Here is a 21441-nt window from a genome sequence, read left to right as displayed (position 1 = left end):
GATTGGTCCAATAACATCCATTCCCCAGGCAGCGAACAACCATAGTGAGCTTGTTGCATTAAGCTCGTTTGAAGGCACCTTTATCATATCTGCATGTATCTGACAGTGGTGGCACTTTCAGACATACTGGATATAGTCCATTTCCATAGTCATCCAAAAATAACCCGCCCGAAGTATCTTCTTGGCTAAGACAAACCCGTTCATATATGGACCGCAGGTCCCTACATGGATTTCTTCTAGCAGTTTGGATGCTTCCTTCGCGTCGACAACACCTTAGTAATCCCAAATCAGAAGTCCTTCTATACAGGATTCCTCCGCTGTGAAAGAAATTGTTGGATAACCTCCGAAGTGTGCACTTCTAGGTAGGATTCGCGAGCTCCGGACATTCTCCTTTCATCAAATATTCCTTGATATCATGAAATCAAGGTTTTACATCTACTTCTTCCTCAACATGAGCACAATAAGCTGGATGATCATGGATCATTACCGAAATAGGGTCAATGAAGTTCTTGTATGGATGTTGTATCATGGATGATAGGGTAGCCAATGCATCGGTGAACTCATTCTGGATTTTGGGAACCTGTTGGAATTCCGTCTTTGTGAGCCTCTTCTAAATTCCTGCACATGATGCAGATAAGGGAGTATCTTGGAGTTCTTGGTCGCCTATTCTTCTTGGACCTGATGTATAAGTAAGTCTGAATCTCCGATCATTAGCAACTCTTGAATGTTCATGTCGATGGCAATTTTGAGACCTAAGATGCAGGCTTCATACTCATCCATATTGTTGGTTCATGGGAATCTGAGTTTGGCGGACATCGGATAATGCTGACCGGTTTTCGATAAGAGGACTACTCCTATGCCAACTCCCTTAAAGTTTGCTGACCCATCGAAAAATATTTTCCAACCGACATAGGATTCTGCAATATCTTCTCCTATGAATGATACCTCTTCGTTAGGAAAATACGCTTTTAGGGGTTCGTATTCCCCATCCACGGGGTTTTCAACAAGATGATCTGCTAATGCCTGTCCCTTGATTGCCTTCTGAGTTACGTAGACAATGTCAAATTCACTCAACAAGATTTGCCACTTGGCTAGCTTTCCAGTGGGCATGGGATTCTGGAAGATGTACTTCAAAAGATCCATCATTGATATGAGATATGTAGTATAGGCACAAATGTAGTGCCCCAGCTTCTAGCTACCCAAGTTAAAGCACAACAGGTGCACTCTAATAGAGAATATCAGGCCTCATACGGGGTGAACTTCTTACCGAGGTAATAGATGGCATGTTCCTTCCTTCCCGTTTCACCATGTTTCCCCAGAACACAACCGAATGTTCCATCCAATACTGCAAGGTAGAGTAATATAGATCTACCTAGCTCGGGCAGGACCAAGATTGGTGGTGTTGATAGGTACTCCTTGATTTTGTCGAAGGCCTTTTGGCAGTTATCAGTCTATTTGGTAGCGGCCTCCTTTTTAAACATCTTAAAGATTGGCTCATAGATAACTGTAAATTGTGCTATGAACCGGCTGATATAGTTAAGTCTCCCCAAGAAACTCATCACGTCCTTCTTGTTCTTTGGCGGTGGCAAATCTTGAATAGCTTTGACCTTTGATGGATCCAGTTCTATTCCTCGGCAACTTACAATGAATCCAAGTAGTTTTTCGACGGAAACCCCAAATGCACATTTTGCGGGATTCAGTTTTAGGTTATATCTTCTCAATCTATTGAAGAACTTCCTCAAATCTTACATCTGATCAGTGGCTTTTTTGGACTTGATGATAACATCGTCTACATATACTTTAATCTCCTTGTGTATCATATCGTGGAAAATGGTGGTCATGGCCCTCATATAGGTGGCCCGAGCATTTTTTAATCCAAACGACATCATCTTGTAAGAGTGCATCCCCCATGGCGTAATTAAAGCCATTTCCTCAGCATCTTCTTCATCCATCCAAATTTGATGATACCCCGCAAAAAAATCTACAAATGACTACAACTCATGCCTAGCGCAATTGTCGATCAGGTTGTGTATGTTTGTCAAGGGGAAGTCATCTTTTGGACTGGACCGGTTGAGATCCCGGTAGTCGACACAGACTCTGATCTTCCCGTCCTTTTTTGGTACCGGCACGATGTTGGCTAACCACGTCGGATATTCTACTACCCTGAGAACCTTGGCTTTGACCTGCTTAGTGACTTCTTCTTTGATTTTCAAGCTCATATCAGGCTTGAACATTCTGAGTGTTTGCTTTACCAGCGGACATGTCAGATCAGTTGGCAGTTTGTGTGCCACAATAGATATACTCAGACCAGTAATGTCATCATACGACCAAGCAAATATGTCTTCATATTCCTTTAGAAATTCTGTGTATTCCTTCTTTTCTAATGGCGATAAGTGGAGACTAATTCTCATTTCTTTGACGTTCTCTGCATCTCCCAGGTTAACAATCTCGGTCTCGTCCAGGTTGGACTTAGGTCTGTTCTCAAAATTCTCAACTTCCTTAACAATCTCTTCCGGTATTTCATCTTCCTCCGAATCTGTGTCTGTTTGTTGCATTGTCTCGTTGCATGTCACAGTCATTGGTTCATCAAGATAAGTAATAGTAATGTTGTATAAGTAATGTAATGAGAGGAATAATAAGAGTAAAATTTATAGGGAAAATCGAAATGCTTTGAAAAATTCCATAATAGTTTTGAACATTGAAGATCTTATTGCGAAAGTGGACACTAATTCTCGTTTCTTTGACGTTCTATGCATCTCCCAGGTTAACAATCTCGGTCTTATCCAGGTTGGACTTAGGTCTGTTCTCAAAATTCTCAATTTCCTTAACAATCTCTTACGGTATTTCATCTTCATCCGAATCTGTGTTCATTTGTTGTGTTGTCTCGTTGCATGTCACAGTCATTGGTTCATCAAGATAAGTAATAGTAATGTTGTATAAGTAAAGTAATGAGAGAAAATAATAAGAGTAAGATTTATAGGGACAATCGAAATGCTTTGAAAAATTCCATAACTGTTTTGAACATTGAAGATCTTATTGTGAAATTTTAAAATGCGAAAGGAAAGTCAACTAGTAAAAATGAAAGATAGTGCATGATGCTTGTTCAGCCTTGCTACCCCGAGGCTTTCTGGGCTTTGTGGTTCTAATGGTCCATTTATTGAGGCATGCTCCTCTGCTCACTGCCTATATGGAAGGGCCTTCCTCCCCCTCCTCCTCGAAAACAACACAACAATCCATATCATTGTCTTCCAGGAACAAATTCCTTACTACTGCCGGTGCTTCCTCTTCTTCCGACCCATAGATAACATCGGCCGGTTGGAATGTCTGCTTCAAATATGGTATTGGCTGCTCCAGCAGATAGTAAGGGCCGCACCATGGTGGCGACCAATTGTTGAATTCCTCCCAAGTGTACTCATATCCCAGATCGAAGGTGGTGCCATGTTTCTTTAGTTTGATAGGCTTAGCTACTCCTTGGAGGTTCTTGCCAAGTCCATTGCCAGGTTTGTATCCGCTCCGTTTCAATATGCTTTCAATTTTATTTTCCCACCATTTGTCCTTGTCAATGGCATTGACTCGCTCGATGTTGTGATAGGTCTCCCCGCCTATCTTTCTTCTGCCTCCGATTATTGGGATGGTCTGGCGACTGTATATGGGATTGCTACTGTCGCCGTGAATGATCACCTCTTAGTGGTTCCACTCAAATTTCACCGCCTAATGTAGTGTTGATGCTATTTCCCCAGCGGCATAAATCCACAGTCATCCTAACAACAAATTGTAAGATGTCGGCACGTCTATTACTTGAAAATCAACATTGAACCAAGTAGGCCCCATTTGCAAACATAGGTTGATTTCGCTAATGGTGGACCTTTGGGAATCGTCGAAAGCTTTGACGTTGATGGCCCCGTCCTTGATCTCATACAGCCCCTTTCCCAATGTCTTGAGAGTTGCCAACGGGCAAATGTTAAGGCTGGACCCTCCAACAATCAGGAGTCTAGTGATAAAATAATCTTCGCATTGCACAGTGATGTGCAATGCCTTGTTGTGACTCAACTCTTCTAGTGGCAGCTCATCTTCATGAAAAGTGATCTTGTGACTTTCTAATACCTGCCCTACCATGTTTGCCATCTCTCCTCCGGTGATGTCGGTTGGTATATATGCCTCACTTAGTACCTTTAATAGAGCATTTTTGTGTGCCTCAGAATTTTGTAGCAAAGCAAGTATGGAGATTTGTGCTGGTATTTTGTTCAGCTGGTCGATGATCGAGTATCCCTTGGATTCTATCTTTCTCCAAAGATCGTCTGGACCCGTTTCAATGATGGGCGACCGATTAGAGGCTTGCTTGCTTGACTCAGCTAGGTGTTCCGAGGTATAGACCCTGCCAGTTCTTGTCATACCCTATGCGGTAACAGTTTCCTCGAACCTAACCTTGCCTTTCCTCCTATCCTCAGCTGTATAGTCCTATGGTATTGCCTTTGTGTGGAATGGCGTCACGGCTGACATTGCTACTGGGATCGGCGTGGCTATCTTCACCCCAAACAGAGCATGTTCCTTGGCTGGTAAAACTGCAACTTCGAATGGTGTAGGTGCATTTGTTGGTGACATAAATTCGACCTCGATCGGCGTTGGCGTCTTTGTAGAGGATGGCGCTTCAAACTCAAGTGGTATGTACATATTTACCTCGGCATCCCAAGAAGGCTGAATCTGGACTACAATCGAATTAAGGGTGACTATTGGCTCCTTTGGATCGTCGCCTTCTGTGATTAAACCGATCGATCCTTTGGGGTCCTAATCATTCTCTATTTCAATCATGTGAATGTATCCACTCTTATGGTCTGGTAGAGGGTTATTGTGGACATTTGGAGCAGGTTCGTTTGCCACGATAATTTTGTTGTCAATTAGAGCCTGGATCTTGTCTTCAAGGAGCGACATTCGTCGATGGTGTGTCCTTTCATGCCAGAATGGTATGCACAAGATTTGTTTGGATTAACCTACTAAGAAGGGTTCTCGGGGGATATAGCAGGGATAGGGGTGACATAACCAATAGCTTTGAGCCTTTCGTACAACTAGTCAATGGGTTCGGCAATGGCTGTATACTGTTTAGAAAGTCTGCGGTCAAAATTTGGTCGAGATCTAGGGAAGTTTTGGCGTGTAAGAGGTGATTGATGGTGGGATGGTTGAGCATTGTAGGCTTGATAAACATGTGCGGGTTGGGAATATCTAGGTGAAGTAGGTGGATATGTAGGAGGTGGATGTGATTGATAACTGGGCGGTGGAGTTTGGTAAAAGGGTGGGGGTGCTTGGTAATTTGGAGTAGGCTGATATGTGAGTGGAGGCATTGGATAGGTTTGGTATTTGATGGGATATTTGGTTCTCTATGCCACCATTATGGCACCTACGTCCCCTTTCTTGGACGTACCACCAGACTGTAAAGCCTTATTGGTAGCTTGCAAGGATTCAAAGTTTGTAACCATACTACTTTTTATGCGTTCTTCGATCCTTTCTCCCAGCTTGATAACGTCGGTAAATTTGTGGCTCTCAATCATCATCAGCCTTTCATAATATTGCGGGTCCTGAGCAAGGACAAAAAACTTGTTCATTTGTTCTTCCTCTAAAACAGGCCTAACCTTAGTAGCTTCTGATCTCCAGCGAGTGGCATACTCACGGAATGTTTCAGTGGTCTTTTTCTTTAGGTTCTGGATGTTGAACACATCTGGTGCATTTTCTGTGTTGAACCTGAATCTATCCATAAAGTCAGACGCCATGCTTACCCATTTTGACCATTTCTTTGGATCCTAGCCGATGTACCAAGACAAAGCATCTCCTTTCAAACTTCTCATGAAAAGCTTATTACGGATTCTCTCGTCTTTCCCTACTCCAACCAGCTTGTCATAGTACATTCTCAGATGGACCCTTGGATCTCCTGTACCATCAAACATTTCGAACTTCGGAGGTTTGTACCCCTTGGGCAGTTCAACATTGGGCTGTATGCAGAGATCTTCATAGTTCAACCCTTCAATCCCCTTACTTCCTTCGACGCCCTGGATCTTGCTGGTCAATTTCTTAAGTTCTTCAGCCAGATTCCTGATGACCAAGTCTTTATCATCAGACTCGGGTCCGCTTGAGATGGGTTGAGTAGAGTGTGGCACAGTCTCTACGTAGATGGGGGTGTTATGATGGGTGTGAAAGGGGTCATTTGTGGAGTTCAAAGGTTCTGGGATGAGCACTGGAGTATTGTTGGAGGTGTGGCAAGTGTTGCAGTGGTGGTGAGGAGCGGGATGGTTTTGCGACTTTCGGTTATTTTGTGGAGGTGTGGGGTTCTGAGCATTTGGGAAATTAATGTCGGGTGTGGTGAGGGAAAATGACAGATTTGCCAGATTCCGAACCTGATCAAGTTCTTCTTGAAATTTCAGCAGCTTTTGTTCAAGCTGGGATGCATCTTCTTAGGAAACCTGAGTACCATGAGTGAGCTCTACCCGTTCAGTTGAGTTTTCCTTTTTGTTCGAATCTTCCATCTTCCCTTTATTCTTGTTTCTGATAGGACTAAGAGGAGGAGTGGGTGGAGGGCCCCTGGATCTCGTTGAATAAGATGATGTTGCCAGAGTGCACGAACTAACCTTTGGGGAGCGGAATAAACAAAAAGGTAACACGTCAGTGAGGATTATAAGAAAATGTTGCGATATTTAAACACATAGGGCAAGAATGTAAATTGTGTCCTATTTGGGAATCTCTTTGTGCCCGAGGTAGGCCTAGCGACAAGTTGATTTGGAGAACTTAGAATGCTAAAAAGGAAGTTCCTCATTTTATTGATAAAAAGTAGACAAATCCCAAATCGACCTTAAATAGCAGGATATAAAAATATCACTACTGGCCGTTGGCCTTATTACATTTCTTAAAGCAAAAGAAAAACTCCGATTTATTTGGTCCCGGAAGGACCTTCCCCAGACTCCATATCTTTAGCTCCGTCGAACACCTTTCCCAGCTCGCGAAGTCCCAGCAATAGGTAGGCTCTGTCTGGATGTCTGCTCTCATTTCCCTCAGCATTTTGGCAATCCTCGATCTTTTTGAGGAACTTCCTTTCTAGCTCCACTATGCCTCGCTCCAAGTATTCCAGTCGTTTGTTGGCACTGACAGCCATGTATTTCCACTCCTCGGTCAGCTTTTGGTTAGCTTCTTGTATCTCACGGTGCTCTCTTTCACATTCCCGGATCCTCTTGCACAGTTGATTGTATTTGACCTGTGCCTCGGCTCTCTCATCTATGATCATGTGGCCCCTAGCAAGTCCTGGCTGAAACCCAGACCATCGTGATTAGATTTCGACCAGCCTGAATAGTATAGAGTACAACCAATATGGTATCTGTCTGGTTCGATAGCGTCTCTTCCCATGATGATCTTGCAATGACACATATGCTGAGCTTGGCACTTATAAGGACTGTCATCAGCTTGGAAGTCAGCACGGAAGTGACTCGTCTTGTCTACCCTTGGTATAACCTGCTTCCTACCAGCCTATCTCATAACTCGGAGAGGGACATAAGGGTAGGTTCCTCTCAGACCGATTAGTATCAGAAATGGCGCATCCCTAGAAAGGACGATGAACTCCTTAGTAGGGAACCACTCGAACATCCATTGTACTTGATCGTCAGTTTGATTTTCAAACATCTCTAACCATCCCTTGGCGTCTTCTGGCTGGGCGAACATGTTGGGCATGTAGTTCATTCGTTTCGGATGATGGAAGGCGATATGATCATCCCAGTCTCTTCGCTGAGTTTCCTATCAGTATTTACCCTTTTGGAGATGCTCCATGAACCAAAGCTAAAGTAGCAAATTGCATCCCTCGAAGCGTTCGACTCCTCGCTGACACTTCTCCAAGGATCGGTATATCTCCGTCATAATCATGGGCACAATGCAAAATGGTTGCCCACCAATTCCCTCCATTAGAGTTTTGGTTACCATAGCTAGCCTGGTGTGTATCCTAGCTTTCTTCATTGGAAATACTATCATCCCCAGGAAGCAAAACATGAAGCAAAGACCCTTTGGTGAATATGCCCCAATGGTGTGAGGGTGAACTCGGAAGGATAAGTACGGTAAGATTTGCTGTGACCGTACCTCTAGTACAAATAATAAAAGGGAATAGACGACTCTTTCAAGCATGTCAAGTATGGATTCTTCTTTAAACCTATTATTTTGAGGAAAGCTCTACCCTTGCAATTTTCCGGCATTAACAAACCTAGAGTTTCCCATGGTATACCAGCTAATCCTCCTATTTCCTGCATCAGGGGCATCATCTCAATGTCCCTGAAGTAGAACACAGACCTATCACAATCCCAGAACAGAGTAGCAACTTCGATGATCTTGTTGTTAGGTTGGACTTCCAGAAGAGAAGGTAGATTTCCTAGGTATTTCCGGAGAAGAGTCTGATCACTGGAATGAAGATCCTCCCACCAGCTTAGCAATTTTGGGTGGATGTTGGTGACCATGCCGAATCTGGGGACTTTGTGCCTCATATTTCTGCAATACAAAAGGGTTAGGCCCTTACCCCCACCAGACTCGAGCCCCCCTTTTCTCAAGCGAAATCGGGTTCATGACATTTCGAATGAAAACTCATTCCCTTTTGGGAATTGGGTTTGAATTAAAAAGTCGCCACCTAATGATTAGGGTGCATTAGGACACCAAGAGAGTTTGATTTGAGTAACCAGAGATAGGGCAAGGGCTTGAAATTATCCCAAGGGGAAGGTGTTAGGCACCCCTCAGGATCTACTAGTGTGGTTCCCGGCCAGACTATTGTTATGAACATAGGTGAAAATAACACGTAAATAAATAAAGCTTCAAATGAGGGGGGATTTTCACATGAGGGTTTATAAACAAATAAAGTTGGAAAGAACTAAAAGAAAGCTGATTTTTCTTTAAAAAAAAGAGTTTGAAATCTTTAGAAGAAACATAGAAACAAAGGGAAAGGAGAGTCCTAGGTTTATTAATAATATGGATCACCCCACACAACATCCGATAATCACTCCTCAGTGAGGGGCTACACGTGTTGTTATCGCATGGTCATCATATACATATCTACCCTTTTCCGCCCCGTTAAGATATTAAAGCGCAGAATGGTCTCGTTTACTTATTACATGCCATTACCCGTCCCAATACTTTCGGTCCCAGAGGTATTTAAGACTACTAATCCTAAAAGGGAGGGATATTAGGCTTATTTGTAGTTTCAAAGGCAGAATTCTAAGGCGACATACAAAAACATGTATCGCAAGTTGGGGAGGAGCACATAACAAGTAAAAAAGGCTCAGATATACCTCCTTCAATCAAATAAGCACTTAGTTAGCATGACTTACACATACTATTTAGGGTCTGATTAAGAACTTAAAAGTTGAGGCACACTGATTTATTACATAATTCAGATAAGAAACCCGAATCAGGCCTGCTTGTTGGTTGTAATTAACAGATTCTATTTATAATTTTCACCCTAAAGCTTGCCTAACTATTGGACAAGGATCCTATGGACATGGTGTCTAATGAATTCAGAAAGCATTGAAATAAACTGAATGTGTACTGGTTAAGAAAGGTTACCAGATTATTAAAGAAACGCATGTTTTTAGCAAAAAGGTTATAAGTTCTACAGATGATGACATGTTGTTATTACTTGTTTTAGCCTTATAAGTGAATGAAGCGATTCAGATTCGATTAATAATTCCTATAGACATGCTTTCTATGCGTTGTTGATTTCAAAACCTTTTATAGACATGACAAAGAATGCAAAAGCCTTATAGACATGATATCTGGATGTTGAATTTTTGTTTAAGACCCATGAACATGATTGCTAGATGAAGAACGGATATACGGGATTTAGAAGGACCTATAGGCATATTTCTCTATATGCATATGTAGAATTCAGATTTCAAGGTACTTATGGATATGATTTCTATATGAGAGCATGTAGAATTCAGAAATACTTGTATACATAGAATCTATGTGAGAAAATCAGAATACCTATAAGTAGGATATCTATGTGAGAATGCAGAATTTCAGAAATACCTATAGGTAGGCTATCTACCCTTTTCATACAAAGTTACCCTTCCCTTTTTCACTAGACATCCCCAAGAATTTATTACAAATTATTACAGCCCAGAAAAAAGTAAAAGAATACATCAGAAATTGAAAAGTACAACCAAGGAAAGCCTGATTCAGGCTTCATTTCTGAAATATGAGGTAAACCAACTCCAAGAGATCATGATCCAAAGCCTTTCTCTCATTTGGATGTATCAAAGTTTCCTAAGAGCCTCAAAGGGGACTCTGGGCAATGCTCACATCCAAATACATTATCAGATTAAGACAAGTGCAGTGTGGAAGGGCCAGCCCTCAAGTGTCCAAGTTTAGAGGGAGCTCAAGGTCCCAAGGCAATTCTCACAAGTGGGGGAAGAACTTAAGGACTAAGAGAGTGTGCAAGTGCAGAAACAAAATTCTAAAAGGGCGAAAGGGAAAGGGAAATAGCTACAAATAAGTACACATAGGGGTATAGGGGGAATTTGAAAAGACTGGGCAGGCTATGGGTATACCCAACAATGGAGAGTGCTAATACACCTAGAAGCCCACTAGAACACATTATTAGAGGCTAGGATCCCGAGGGATCAAGTTTAGTTCACGGACAATAATTTGAATATTGTCATGTCTTTAACTATAGCTCAAACACATAGGGGCAGGGGTTTTGGGATTCATAATAGGAGCAGGTGGAAAGAAATCAACATGCTAATTCAAGTACAGAAACAGTAAGTAGACATGGATACAAAAGCAGTAAATAAACACATTGTAATGATGCTAAAGCTTAAATCATGACATACTAGTTTTAAAGAAACAAATAGAGAAAAGCAGTAGGTCTTGTAAACAGGCCGCAATGCAGACAAGAGAGAATACTATTGTGTATGAATGTGAGTTGAGAAAGATTGTGAAAACAATAACCTCTGATTTTGTGAAAGAGGCGTGCCTTTATAGTGTGAAAATCAGGCGAAAATAAGGTAAGAAAATAGTTAAGGAACTGATTATCAATTAAGTATTAATCACACGAGACTTCCTTTAATTAAGGAATTCAGATTCAAACGGGAAAACTACTTAAGGGAATAAGTCCAATAAACCTTTTGTACAAAGCATGCAATTAGGGGCAAATACATAAAAAGTTATTTAAGGGACAGAATTTTGAAATACACGGTTGTACAAATAAGGTAAGATAATTAATTACTAGCCAGTAAATCAAGAGTCAGAGATTTTGTAATTATTGTTCTATGAATGAACCAAGTCAGAAAAGCTGAAAAAGGTTTTAACTTAAGTCGAACCACAAGGAAATCAGCAAACAATGGAAAGAAATCAATCATACTTATTAAGAAGGAAGTCTGAAACTATTCAAGATTTGAAAACCATTTTAGAGGGAAGTTCATCACATATAAAGAGCATACAGACATGTTAAGCTGAAAGAAGATATCGTGTCATTGCAAAATCAGTAGATAATAGGCTACAAGAGCATGGTTGTCACATAGGTTAGCAATGTAGAAGAGAAGTAGCAAAAGGATCCAGTGTAAAGAAAAAGTCAGAATCATATGAAAAACAAGGATTTCAAAACTCAGTTCAGAGAATCGATCCTGGTCTGAAAAAGTTTAGGGTTTTTGAAATAAAACCAGTTCAGGCAAATCACATAGCCAATGGTTTCCGAACTAGGATGAACCCCCAAATTCTAGGGTTTCTACCATCAATCGAGTGCAGAGATGAGAGGACAAGTAATTGAGTCGAAATAGGTTCAGAGGTCTCAGAAAAGAACTGAAACCTTAACATTTTACTCTCAGCAACAAACCTCATGAGAAACATGATAGAAGAGTAGCATACGAAACATAGCAGAAGAGTTCAAAGAAAATATGGTAGAAGAAACTAATACTAAACATACTGGAGAAACTGATAAGAACAGTAGGAGAAACATATTAAGAAATATTAGAGGAAACTTAACTAGAAAATAGTGTAGGAAACTTAATAAGACAGACTCAAGAACACAATAGGGGAAAATACAGTAGAAGAAACACACAAGAATTATAGTAGAGGAAAATATAGTAGAAGAAACACGCGAGAACACAATAGAGGAAAATATAGTAGAAGAAACACAAAAGAAAGAGAAAATCAGATAAACATCTAAATATTTTAGAAAAACCATATATTGGAAAAAGAGATGGTTTCGAATGTATAATTTTTTTTTTTTGAAAGAAAATCCAGAAAATCGTTTAAAAACTTAGGGAAAGCATAGGTCTGGAACAGATCTAAAGAGATCAAAAAAACCTCCAAGCTAGGTTTTTTATAGGAACCCAAATGGTGAGAAAGGATTGGATCTAAATAGAAGGAGTCGTAGCCAGGCTCGAAACAGACATAGCTTGCCGGGGCAGGGGCGGAGATGGCCGTAAAACTTGAATCAACAGAGGTCTAAACCCAAATCTCCGTGGTCGAGTCATGAAGCTTCAGTTAATCTAACTTGAGGAGCCATAGGTGGCTTGGTGGGTGGTGAGACCACCGTAGATTTAGGTTAGAAGGTGGCCGGAGAAGATGAACAGAACTCATCAGAGAGGTGAGGAGAGGGAAGGTTCTAGAGAGAACCAGAAGTAGAGAAATAGAGAAGAGTGAGGAATGAGAGGGGTATTGGGGGGGGTCGTTTGGTTAAAAAAGCTATGCCGAAACCTCTCACTAGATCAATTTCTTCACAATTTACAACAAGTGTTGGCTCCCACACTAATGGAGCATAAACATCATGACTCGTAGCCAAAAATACTCATTGATCACATCAAGCCTACAGAAAAGGACAACAAGAATTTACTGCTAGTCACATAACTCTCAACAAGGACTAGGAACGGACGATAATCACGGCAACCTTGTTGCTAACGTGGCTCTGGGAACTGTTCAATACGTGTACTCCGAGACTCATGAACACTTGAATCACTATGTGAAGCCTGATGCGCGAACTGAACTGGCTGACCCACAAAACCTCTACCTGACGCACCCTGCCTCCAAAATAAGGACCAACAGATCTTTGCGGTATATGGGGCCTCCTCGCCTCCTCAAACTCTCTCTCCTAATCTCGTCTTCCCTCTCTCTCATGGCCCCCCTGTCCTCTCTCTCTTAGCATAGCCTGACCTCTCATTCATCTCCCTCTTTATCGAGCTAGCATGTCGTCCACCCTCCTAGCAATACTCACAGTCTACTGATATGAAATATCTATCTCCAACTCCCGAGCCATGCTAGTCCTAATGCTGGGATGGAGTCCCTTATAAATCGGCGAACCCTCTCCCGAATATTAGAAACCAAAGTCAGCGCATGTCTAGCAAAATCACTGAATCTGACGGAGTACTCTGATACTGACATAGTGCCCGAGCATAGCTTCTCAAACTACGCACGCCATGCATCCCAAAGTGACTGAGGTACGAACTCTCTCAAGAATATCTCTGAAAACTGAACTCATGCAAGTGAAACTGACTCGGCCGGGGTGCCCAACTCATATGCCCGCCACCACTAATAAGTCGCTCCCCTAAGATAGAACGTAGTAAAAGTAACCCCACTCAACTTAACAATACCCATAGTCCGGAGAATGCGATGGCACTCCTCTAGAAAACCATATGCACTCTCTGAAGCAAAACCACTGAATGTAGGAGGGTCGTACTTCTTGTACCTCTCAAGCCTAAGTTGTTCTTCTTTAGATACAGCTGTCCTGACTATGGGTTGAGCTGGAACCACTGCACAGGCTGTGCCACCCTGACGCCTGGAACCTGACAATAGCTACTTTGGTAGGTGCTCTCACTATGGAACGTACTCCTTGTCGGCCTCTGTCTCTGCCTCCAGCGACCCCTGCTTCGGGAGTAGCGTCATCAATAACTGCAGTGCGTGTCCTCACCATCTGTGAGAAAATAGAATGATAATAGTTCAGATATCAATATCAATAAGCTCGCACGATAAGAATGAAAGAAGTGAGATTATCCTAATAGCTCCATAGCCTCTCGAAGATAAGTACAGACGTCTCCGTACCGATCCGCAAGGCTCTAATAAACTTGATTATGACTCGTAGCACCTATGAACCTATAGCTTTGATACCAACTTGTCACGGCCCAATTTCCCCTTCGTTGGGTTTCGTAACAGCACTTAGTCGTAAGGACTAGTGTAACGACCCGACCGATTGTTTTGAGATTTTGCACTTCGCTAGCTAGTTTTTTGGCATGAATAGCCCCGTGTGATGTATTATGACTTATGTAAATCGTCAGTTTTGGTTTTTAGGGTGAACGTAAGGAAATTGGAAGAATAGTTCTCAGTTTGAAGCTTGAAATTTGTAAGGTTTGACCAAGATTTGACTTGTTGGTATATGATCTCGGATTGGAATTTTTACAATTTGGTTAACTCCCTTAGGTGATTTGGGACTTAGGAGCAGGATCGGAATGCATTTTGGAGGTCTGTGCAAGGTTTAGGCTTGAAATGGCAAAATTGAGATTTTGGCGTTTTCCGGATGATAGGTGAGATTTTGATATATGGGTTGGAATGGAATTCCAGAAGTTGCAGTAGTTCCATTGTGGCATTTGGGATATGTGTGCAAAATTGCAGGTCATTCGGACGTGGTTTGGTATACTTTTTGATAGAAAGTGTAATTTGGATGATTTTGGAAGCTTCGGCTTGAATCCAATGTATTTTGGGTGATTCGATATTGTTTGAGGTGTTTTGAAGATTAGCACAAGTTTGAATGGTGGTATGTGACTTGTTTGTGCTTTTGGTTGAGGTCCTGGGGGCCTTAGGTTGATTCCGGATGGGTGACGGAAAAATTGGAATTGAGTTTTTGCAGCGGAAACATTTGGTTTCTGTCATAACCGCACCTGCGGTTGGAAGGCCGCATGTGCGATGATCGCAGAAGCGTAAGGCAGCCTCAAATGCGAACAAGTTGAAGTCCTTCAGGAACCGCATAAGCGGTGTCGTGGGCGCACCTGCGGTAAAACATGTGCGAGTTTTTAACCGCAGATGCGGACATTGGCAACTTAATGAAAACCGCAGATGCAGTGGATTTGGTCGCAGAAGCAATACTGCTGAAGCGGGAAATGGACCACAGGTGCGAAAATGCCTGCGACAGAAAGTATATGATGTTCCTTCACAAATATTTGCTAAATTCTCCATTTTTGAAGACGGGAAGCAAGCTAAGGCAGTGAATTCAAGGGAAAAATCAAAGAGAATCAGTTGGGTAAGTTCCCTGAGCTTCATTACTCATGTTATGATCGTTTTTCCATTGTTTAATCATGGTATTAGTGGAAATTAAGGAAGAAAATTGAGGGATTAGGGCTTGAGATCAAGAGACCTTTGAGTGGTGATTTGAGGGGCCATTTGAGGTCCGATTTTGATGTTCTTGATATGTATAGAGTCGTGGGAAGACGAGGATTCTATTGATGTTAATTTTGTCGGATTCCGAGATGTGGGCCCGGGGGCGGGTTAGAGCAATTTCGGGATTTTTGATGTAGATTGGATATTTTCGAGTGGGCTTTGTTCTCTTCGCATATTTTATTGTTTATGTGCTGGTTGCGGCTAGATTTGGAGCATTCGGAGGTCGATTCGTGAGGGCAAAGGCATTGCAGGCTAGAGTTTGGACCGAATCGAGGTGAGTAATGACTGTAAATATTGTCCTGAGGGTATGAAACCCCGGATTTGCACATCCTTGTGCTATGTTGAGGTGACACACACACTAGACGACGAGCGTGAGGTCGTGCACTGTTAGGGATTGTGACTTAGTCCATCCCGACTGATTATTTTATCGCTTATTTGATTGAAAACTATTTGCTATCATCATGTTTTGGGCTGAATGCCATATTTGGGTCTCGTGTCAACTATTTGAATCCTTAGGAGATTTTTACATATATTTCCTCACTGCTTTGACTTTAAACTTGTACTCAATCATGCTATATTCTACTGTTTTCATAACTCAACCATGTTTACTCTGTTTTAACATATTAAATGATATTTCAAATATTATTTTGGGCTGATCATTATTTTTTACTGTTGCCCGAGTGGTTTATGAGATTTTGACTGAGAAGGCCGAGGGCTTGTATTATGAGGATACTTTTGGGATGGGCTGCACGCCATAGCAGTGATACACTAATTATGATTATGTGGCCGAGGGCCTGAGATTTGTACTCCACAAAGTGGCTTGTTGATATGAGGCCTAAAGTCTAGTGATGATGCCACGAGATGGCTTGATATTACTCTTGGGCGTAAGGGGCACCTCCAAGAGTTTGTACACCCCCAGTGAGCCCGGGTACCCATTATGATGTGAGATATAGCCCGAGGGGCTAGTGTTGTTCCATGTTGTTGCACGAGGGGCTAATTCTGTCGGATTGTGCCCGAGGGGTGCATTTTCTGTGCTTATCTATGCTATTTGCTTTGCATTTAATTGCTTGACTGTCAAAAAAGTATTTTAAAGAAGTTTAAACTGCGCCAAGATGCTTTAAGAGATTTCACATCTTTATTGCTTTCTTACTGGTTTTATACTACTTCTCTACAGCATGTTGACGTGCTTTACGTGATTTCTTATCGCTCAGTCTTCATTTATTATTATTACTCAATGAGTCGGAGTACTCACATTACTCCCTGCACCTTGTGTTCAGATTCAGGTATTTCTGCACCGGGTAGTGGTTATTGGTTGATCAAAGGCATAGTCATTGGAGTTTAGCAAGGTAGTTGCCCAGCGTCCGCAATACTTCTTTTCTCCTTCTTGATGTCATTGGACTGTGTTTAGTATATTTCTAGAATTTCCATTGTATTTTAGACCTTAGTAGATGCTCGTGACATGTGACACCCCGATGTCGGGCTGTATCTATTTCTGCACTATTCATTTAAACTTACACTATGCAATATCTGATTAACTAAAAAGGCTTAAATTGACTTATTAAAATTATTGGGGTGAATTTGGGAATTGTGTCGGCAGAACTTGTCTTCACGAGAGGCACCATCACGACAGGGTCCGGTTTGGGGTCGTGACAACTAGGTAAGCCTAATATTTATGGAAGAACAACAATAATAAATAACATCTTAAAATTCTTCTGGAATGAATCCTTTATACAATGAACATATTCTCAAAACTTGGTAGTACAAGTCACAAGCTCTACAGAGTTAGCTACCACTTCTACATAACTGTTGGGAAAAGAGTGAAAACAGTTGAATACAAGTAAGAAGGTGACTCTGAAGCCTGCGAACCCAGCAGTAGGTTTACTTTGAGTCTCCTCAGCAATGATCCACACAACTACTAACGATCGATACCTAGATCTATATAACAAAAATGTGCAGAAGAGTAGCATGAGCACACCCCCACGGTGCCAGTAAGTATCAAGACTAACCTTCATGGAGATGTCATGGGGAATAGTCAAGACACCTACTGGTCAAATAAACTGTCCAAATATAATCATAAGGGCAACAAAACATGATGTATATATAAAGACTATGCAATATGGCTAACAATACAACAATCACAATAAAGGAAGAAAACAATAAGTAACAGGGGAAATACCATAATAATGACATAGAAGAGCGAGCGAAATCACAAACCCAAATCCTAAATTCACAAATACAATAAAGGTAAGCCACAACCCAGAACCTACGATAGTGTTCACATCACGTCTTAGTCCACAAACTCCACAAAATACCGAATCTCGGACAAATTGCAACTCACGGGTCTCAATACCTGAACCCTAATAGTTTGCATCCTATGCCCTCATCACACCTCTTAGTTACGCTGACAACTCACTTGCTAACTAGAGCTACTCTCACATATATGACATATAAACGAGGGTGTACATCTAGGAGAACTTCATATCCAATGGGAGTGTTCAACTATGTGGATGCTTGTGCAAGTGCTCTAACATAGTTCCAACCAGCTAATAAGCATAAAGAAAAAGAACAGACAACACGTAAGATGTTTTCTCAAACTTCCACGAGATAAAACTCATATAGGTAAGTGTACCACAAAACAATATCAAACAGCAAGAATACCCCCAGACAATCACAAATCATCACAATTTATCCCTGACATAGCCCACATTGTCTCGCCACGTGTGCAATAATAATATAGTGATTGACCGCCTTGTTTCGCCACACATGCTTCATAACGTTCCCACCTTGTCTCGCCACATGTGCAACCCACATATAATCATATATATATATATATAGATATCCTGCCTTGTCAAACCGCATGCGCAATATATCAATAGTAGCAATAGCACGACAAAAACCTCGCGCAACACCATAACAACAACCGCACGACAGAAACCTCGTGCATCACAATATCAACAACCGCACGGCAGAAACCTCGTGCACCACCAAAACAAGTACAACAACAACAATGACAATATATGCAAGAACACGACAAGTAAATCAACTCGAGAACTTTCGATACCAAGGAGACGGTAAAACCAGCTTATAAGGAATAACCACAATAGAGAATACTAAGCGTAATAAGAACAACTCAGCAAGAGGGAAAATAATATGTAGTAACAATCCCACAATATGTAGTTCAATAACAAGGAAGCTAACACGAGTCAAATTATTCCAAATAAGGAAATGTCAACAAATATAGGATATCTAAACTTCTTTTAAGGTTGGGAAAATTACGTAGAATATACAACAATTTCAATTTAGGATTAGTAGAGGGAAGACAATCGTAATTTCAATTAAGACTATACAATTATAGGAGAGACAATAATGATTTCCAACTAAGAGAAACAGTTATGAAGATAGCTTGACAATAGAAGAGTTAAAAATCTTCAGTCAAGCAAAATAAGAGTCAAATATGAAATAAGAATGAATCATAAAGCAATTAATTCCATTTAAAACATGTAGAGGTGAAACTAGTAAATAGGAAACTCAATCATATCAAGATCAACTTCATACTTAGTGAATATAAGGACCTAAGAACTCTAAAAAGCCAACTTTCCACAAATAAGTCCGAACACGCACTCGTCACCTCGCGTACACGGACTACAATCAACATAGAAGACTCAAACCTAAGGAGAAGTCCCCCACACAAGGATAGACAAGATACTTACCTCAAGGACGACAAATCAATACTCTAAAATGCACTTCTCGGGTGAAAAGATTTCCGGACAACTCAAATCCAACCAAAATAACTTCAAAGCACAATTAAAACACATAAGAAACTATTTCGAATCATAAAATATCAATCTTTAACCAAATCCAAAAATTGGTCAAAAAGTCGACCTCCGGGCCCGCACCTCTGAACCTGACAAATTTTACAAAATCTGAATACCATTCCCATATGAGTTCAACCATAAAAAATTACCAAATTCCGACACCATTTGATTCCTCAAATCATGATTTTTCATTTTAAAATTTTTCTTGAAAACCTCCCATTTTCCTTAATCCAAAACACAATTTAAATGACAGAAACAAAGGTAAAATCATGGAATATATTGAATTCTAGGAGAAGAATACTTACCCAATCAATTGATTTGAAAATCCCCAAAAGAAGCTCTAAAAATGGAAGTCCAAAACCCAAAATAAGAAGACAATGGCCAACCCTCGATTTAAATGTTTTAGCCCAACCTTTTCCGTATCTGCGGACAATTAGCTGCATCAGCGGCGCCACATAAGCGATGACAGGAGTGTAGAAGCGGGGATACTTCGCAGATGCGGTGCATCAATCGCAGAAGGAGTTATGCACCTGTGTTCCAGCTCTCGTAGAAGCAAGCTAGTTTCCAGGCCTCAAAGATCGCACATGCGATCAGACTCACGCAGAAGCGGAGCCGCACCTGCTCTCCAAGGTCACCGGTGAGAAAACACCAGAAATCAGACATGCTCAATACTATGCAAAACATTTGAAACTCGTCTGAATCACCCCTGAGACCCCCGAGACCCCGTCTAAACACATAAACAAGTTCTTTAACATAAAACAGACTCGTTCGAGGTCCCAAATCTTAAAAAACAATGCCGAAAATACACATCACGCCAAGAATCAAACTATGAATTTCCAAATCTTCCAACTTTGAAAACTCGTGCCGAAACCAACCAATTCAACTCGGAATGACGCCAAATTTTGCAGAGAAGTCAAAAATGATATAACAGAGCGGATCCAACTTTCAAAATCGCATTTTGACCCTGATATCACAAAAGTCAACAATGGGTCAAACTTCTCTATTTTCTAAACTTCAACTTTTTCAACTTTCACCGAAACACCTTCATTTATCCTACGGACCTCCTAATCCGAATTCGCACGCATTCCTAAGACCCAAATCGTAATACGAAGCTGTTGAAATCACCCAAAACCCATTCCAGAGCCGTTTACTCAAAAGTTCGATTCTGATCAAATTCTCACCGTTTAAGCTTCCAAAACTAGATTCCTTCTTCCAATTTAACTCTGAATCATCCCATAACTGAATTCAACTATGCATGCAAGTCGATAAACGTAATATGAAGCATTTCAAGATTTTATGCCACTGAACGGAGCTTAAGTTCTCAAAACGACTGATCGGGTCATTACAGTGGTGAACCTGCTGGTCTGCATTGCTCATAGTCTTGCCACCACCTCTTAGTAGAAATGATCATCTGAAATATTGCAAAGTTGAATCCATTGGATTTCATAATACCCATGTCGTGCAATACCTCGTGGAAATGATCCAAATAATCATGTGGGTCCTCAGAAGTGTGCCACCAAAATTCAATAGGAAAGAGCTTTGTGAACTTATCCGACATCATCAATCCCTCATAAGACACCGCATGCCTCTCTCCGGACTGTGTAGCTATAGGGAGTTGAACTACTCCAACTACTGCAACTGCCGTAGTCTGGTACAAGGAAGCCATCTGCTCTGGTGTGTGGGTGATGGGAGTTCAAGCTCCTCTCCCAGCCTGAGAGATAATTGGCGCCATAAGAATTACTCTAGCCTGGGCCACACACTTCATAGGCCCACTAAACATACTAGGGCATCTTGAAGTGCAGGAGTATGAATGAATCCCTTCGGGACCTGAGCGGGTTTGACTGGTGTGGTCTGAATAGGGATTTCCTCCTCATGCTCGATTTGAGGCTTAGCAATGGGTTCTACTGTATTTGCTCTAGGCTTAGCTCTACCTCGACCCCTACCCCTGGTAGTGGCTATAACAGGGGTTCTGGCCCCTGCCCCACTATAGATGTTGTGTGTATTCTTACCATCAGCGAGATAACAAGAATAGAACAGTTCAAAAACTTCAGTAATAGAATAAAGTCGCACGATAGAGAAAGAAAGAAATGAAATTTTCCTAAAGCTCTGTAGCATTTAGAAGATAAGTATAGATGTTTTCGTACCCATCCTCCAAACCTTACTAAGCTTGCTCATGACTCGTGAGACCTAGGCAAGCTAGTGCATTAGTACCAACTTGTCATGACTTCGAAATCCCAACATTGGGGTCGTGATG

Source organism: Nicotiana sylvestris, chromosome 4 (genome assembly GCF_000393655.2).
Source record: "Nicotiana sylvestris chromosome 4, ASM39365v2, whole genome shotgun sequence".
NCBI lineage: Eukaryota > Viridiplantae > Streptophyta > Magnoliopsida > Solanales > Solanaceae > Nicotiana > Nicotiana sylvestris.
Note: the sequence above shows the minus strand (reverse complement) of the source record.